This window comes from Vulpes lagopus, chromosome 10, assembly GCF_018345385.1.
Source record: "Vulpes lagopus strain Blue_001 chromosome 10, ASM1834538v1, whole genome shotgun sequence".
In the NCBI taxonomy this organism is placed as follows: Eukaryota; Metazoa; Chordata; class Mammalia; order Carnivora; family Canidae; genus Vulpes; species Vulpes lagopus.
The window spans coordinates 61,334,887-61,340,568 of record NC_054833.1 but is presented as its reverse complement, the minus strand read 5'-3'; positions in this window follow the sequence as shown (position 1 = coordinate 61,340,568).

Genomic DNA, 5,682 nt, shown 5'->3' with positions numbered 1-5,682 from the left:
ATTTTCCCAGCACCATTTATTGAAGAGACTGTCCTTTTTCCAGGGTCCCTTTCCAGTCTTTCCTGCTTTGTCGAATATTAGTTGACCATGGAGTTGAGGGTCCACTTCTGGGTTCTCTATTCTGTTCCATTGATCTATGTGTCGATTTTTGTGCCAGTACCACGCTGTCTTGATGACCACAGCTTTGTAGTACAACCTGAAATCTGGCATTGTGATGCCCCCGGCTCCGGTTTTCTTTTTTAAATATTCTCCTCGCTATTCAGGGTCTTTTCTGATTCCACACAAATCTTAAGATGATTTGTTCCAACTCTCTGAAGAAAGTCCATAGTGTTTTGATAGGGATTAAAAGAAAGTGCAATTTTAATACAAAGATAGACGTTTTTTCCTATCTTTAAAAACATCACCTGCATATCTTTTTCTGTGAGTTGTCTGTCATTTGTTTCTGAGGGTTTTTTATTTCTTTTCTTCTCAACTTTTAAGAATTTATATATTAAGAAGATTGGCCCTTTGCGATTTAAATTGCAAATATTTTCTCCCAGTTTGTCATTTGTCTTTTTTTTTTTTTTTAATTCGTCATTTGTCTTTTGGCTCTGCTAGCTTTTTGTCTTTTGACTCACAAAATTTTAACTGTTATGATGCTGAATCTCCGATTTTTTTTACTTTACTGCTCTGAACCTTGAGGCATGGTATGCCCTTCTCATTCCTGGACTGTAAAGGATTTTGCCCATGTTTTCTTAATGTTTGTTTCGTTCTTTACATTTGAACCTCACACATTTGTTCCTTCATCTGGTATGTGCCGTGACGTATGGATCTAAATTTATCTTTTTCCAACTCTTATTAGAAACTCCATCTTTGCTCCACGGACTTGAGATGCCGCCTTCATCCTAAATCACATTTTCATATATATTTGGGCCTTTCTCTGACCTTTCTACTATGTTCCTATGATAGATCTGCATCTTCAGGTACCAGGATGATGTTCTTCAATATGTAGACTTTACAGGGTCTGTTTTAGTATCAGGTAGAGTGTCCTGCTTATGACATCTTTTCTCAAGGTTGTGCTTACATGAAATGAAGAATTAACTATCTAGCTCCAGAAAAAAAAAATTATTAGTGTTTTTATTGGGATTGCACTGAATTTATATATAAATCTGGGCATAATCGGTCTCTTTGTGATATTGATTAATCCTACCCAGTAGCAAAGAAAATCCACTTTTGTGTGTTTCAGTATTACCAAAAGGCTTTGGCACATATCTTGTTAAGTTTATGCTTCAGCATTTTGTTGTTTGTTGCCATGGACTCTTCTGCAATATGAGGTCATGTCTTCCAATTGGTTATGCAGAATTTTGTTGTTTTTTTGTTTTTTAATACCAGTTCCTCAGGTGACTCTAAGGTATAGCTAAATTTGAAAACCACAATTTAAAATTAAAATACAGTGTTATTTTTAGATTTAAAGGTTATGCCTTAGGAGCACCTTGTTGGCTCAGTTGGATGAGCATCTGACTCTTGGTTTCAGCTCAGGTCATGATCTCAGGGTTGTGGGATTGAGCCCCTCAGCACAGAGTCTGCTTGAGATTCTCTCTCTGCCCCTCCTCCCGCCTCACACTCCAAATAAATAAATAAATAAATAAATAAAATCTTTAAAAAAAGTTTTTGCTTATAAATCTTAACCAACTGCAACCACCAAACTGGCCACCTTTCTTCCAGATTCTCTAGATTCTCTGTTCTGTACCACTTGTCCTCCTTGTTCTCCTACCCCTAAGCTCCTGGTGGTCTCTGACCTTTGCCTTCTATGCCCCGCATGCAATGCCCTTTTACCTGCTTCCTTCTCTGTGGCATTGTTCTGACCCCTGCATTACTGTTCATTCCTGTCCCCAAATCCCCTGGCAAGGCCCCGGGCCATGCCTGTGCCTTCCCTTGGAATGCCCATCTTCTCCCAATCAGCTCAAGACATTCCTTCCCACTTCAGTCATGCCCCATGCTCCCAACCACAAGGGCCCATCAATCACCTAAATCTACAGCAGCACAGTGGCCCCACTTCAGATACGGGACTCACCCTGTCTTTGCCCATCCTGCCCTCTCCTTATGCTTTCAGGATGGGGGTTGGCCCCTCACCTGCTCACCTTTTAGCACTACTCCTGCTTTCCCTATCAGATTAAGATCTGACATTTGTAAGCAGTTTGCTCTGGTTGACTTTCTGAAGTTCTAGCTCACATCCTAACTCCTGAGCCGTCCATCCCCCTGAACTCCTCCCACATGCACAGTGAGGTGGTTCCTACATAGCTCGGCGTTGCCATCAAACCCAGCAGCATTAGAGTCCTGGGTGTTCCTTTACTAGGCTCCAAATTTAGCTGTACATTTGCAGGTTTTCATAACAGAAAGTTGGGAAATATGGGTGTTTGTTGAATTATATTCAAGAATAGCTAGGGTCCCTCTCTGCTTGAATTTCTGACCAGGGCTCCGGGCATCGGTGCAGGACCCCCACCATTCACCCCGGTCCCAGGAGCAGTCTTGGCCCAGCATGACCAAGTGCCTTGCTTCCAGTGACACCTAATCCCCCTTGCCGCAGGATATGGAGAAGGTCCTTAATCTAGGAGGCATCTACTCTCAATGCTGACTTCATGCCCTGGCAGAGAGTGGCCCTGCCAGGCCCCCTGTAAAGCTGGAGCCCCACATACCCTCACCAGGGGACATCACACAGCACCAGAGGGAAGCAGCTGGAGAGGAACAGCCAGGTTCTGGGAAGGGGGGTCCAGCGGCTCTCCCTTACTGCCTTCCAAGCCAGCGAGCATTCTTGAGACATGATACAGTTTTTTGTTTCCAACTCTTCCACGAATAAAGGCAGCTCTCTGCCCTGGCTGTGGGGATTAACTCTAGCCGGGCGAGGGCTGAAGGAACAAGGGATCCTCCTGTTCCCGAAAAGCCGCCTAATAATACACTGATAAGTCATCTGTTCCCTGGATTGGAGGACAGATGTCACACCAGCAGAGCGTTAGCTTCGCCCCAGACTTTGTCTGAGATTTCTCTTTGGACATCTTACAGTATTCATATTATATATGTCCTTTTCCCCACTCTTCATATCAGTAAATAGATATTCAGTACAATCTACTCAGGATCATCAACAAAACCGGTTGTGCTGCCCCAAAACACATGGAAGCCTTCAGATCCAGGAGAAGATTGAAACGTCTATGCTGTGTCCAACACAGCACCTGCCATGGTATGTCTGATGGTTTCACAGCCTGCTGAATGCACATCTGTAGCCTGTGAGGCAGCTCCCGCGTCCCCATTTTACAGGTGTGATCACAGAGGCTCCAAGAAGTAAGGCCCAAGCCCCCCCACCCCAGCAGTTGACAAGGAGTAAGCCGCTGGGCTCAGACGCCGGCCCCTCCGACTCCAGAGCTCTGCACTCCCGTGGCCATGGTCACACCTGCACACGGTTTTTCCCTCCCCTAGAGACATTTTTCCAGAGGACCAGGTCTTTTGATTCCTAATGTCTAGTTTTGAAGCTGTTTCCTGTGCTGGAGGTTGTCTTTTGTCACTTCTTCTGTCCTCCCAGGGGGTTTCTTCTGGAGAGCAGAGTCCATCCCCTCCTTCCATGACCTCACATGCAGACAGAGATTGGTTAGCAGCCGCTCAGGTGACACGTCAGATCCTATGACCACAAATGTGATGGAGAGAAGGGAGGAAGGCTGATGATTCTGGAAAAGCTGGGGATGGAAGCCGTCTACATGTCAGAACTGGTGCTGAGCATGGCCATGTGATGGGTGCTCTTTTACAAGGCACTCAAAGGAATCCTGTATGGAATATGTTCCCTCTGCTTCCCGGAGGGCTGTATGGACATGGTTGGACAGAGGGATGGGTAAAGGGGTGACTGCAAAAAGGAAAACCCAAAGTCCCACAAGGTCCCTACCAGCCACTCTCAGAGTGTGAGAAGGAACAGCAAGCACCAAGCCCAGCACAGCCCACCCTGCTACCCATGACCCTGGAGCAGTCAGGGCCGCTCTCACTGGTGCTTGACCCCTTGGGATTGCTAACACCCCCGCTCCCAGGGGAGACAGTGCTAACCAGGCCTCCCAACGACATGGTGGACTGACATGTCACCAAGCAGGCAGGATAGGCTCCAAGGTGACCACTGTATCTGGGGGCTCCGGCAGAGACCAGGAGCGCCAGTGCTTTCTCCCTGCCTGAGGTGAGGCTCCAGAGACGGGCATCCTAGTCCAAAATGGAAGAGAAGGGGCAGGGAAAGGGGCACCTGGGGGGCTCAGTCGGTGAAGTGTCTGGTTTTGGCTCAGCTCATGATCTCAGGGTCCTGGGATTGAGTTCCGCATGGGTTCAGGGGTCCCTGCTCAGCAGGGGAGCCTGCTTCTCCATCTGCTTCTGTCCCTCCCTGCTCATGCTCTGTCTCAAATAAATAAACAAAATCCGAAGAAGAAGAAGAAGAAGAAGGAGGAGGAGGAGGAGGAGGAAGAGGAGGAGGGGGAGGAGGAGGAAAATACAGCCATCCCAGCAGGCTGGAGGAGCAGGCAGGCGGGGTAGCGACTTTCTGCCCTGGTGGCCGCTCACAAGTGTGTTATGACAATCTGAATTTGCCTAAATCTTGAAAACAACTGACGCATCATTTAGAGTGTAAACTGTTCAGAGTAAGGCTGCATTTCCCGTTTCCTTTGTACTTTCCTGAAGTGCCGGGCACAGGGACCAGCACACAGTGGCTGTGTCATTAGCCGCTAATGTCCCTTCATCCTGAGGACTGCGGCCCTGTGCCCCCAGCCCGCACCCTGCATAGCCCCCATGTCTGGGCTCGAGTGCGACAGGACGGGAGGGTTGCCAGGGGACAGCTCCCGTTCTCAAGTGGGAACACTGACCCGCAGGTCTAGCTACAGGATGCCCACCCGGCCACCCTCCCAAGGGTTTAGCCAGAGAAAAGAAGGGAGGGGGGTGGACAAGAGACAAAAAAAACTGAAAGAGATTAGGCGAAAGCTTCAAATCCCACCTTACTCTCATCTTGAGGTTTTATTTTTCCGATCTCGATTTGGAAACAAGCACATGTGTTGGAAGGCCCCCCGGCCACCCCCTCCCTCTGCAGGCCCCATGGCTCCCCCTCGCCCCCCAGCCAGGCCAGCAGCTGGTGCTCCCCGATGGATAATATATCTTAATAACTACAGGCCCTGCAGCAGCTGTTGCTGAGAATACTAGCTGCCGGTAAAGCTCCCTGGCATGTGTGTCCCTGTTGGTCCTACTGGGCTTCGAAAAGGATTAAGTTAATAATGATACTAATAGGGCAGAAAGTTACACAGTGAAAGGGGAGGGAGGAGGAGGAGGAGGAATTATTATTATTAATGGTCTTGTCATTGTTATTGTTCCTGGCCCGAGTTTTACAGTCACACAGCCCTGTCGTGTCCCTGCGTTGGGACAACAGCCTTGCTCACAATTCCCAGAAGATTTTAACTTTTCCATCCATCAGGGTGAGCGAGCGAGGTGGTGCAGGCCCCAAGCCCAGGGAAAGGCATCTCAAACTTCCCACTTCTACAGCTGGAAGATGGTTAGGGATCCTGCTCATTTCTATATATACCTTTCCCTTGGCAACGACCAAAAACGTGAGGAAGGAGCTGGTTCTCAGCGTGTGGTGTCGGTCACTCTCTTTCCAAATATAGAGAAGGAATGAGCCAGGGGGTTGGCGGGGGGCCT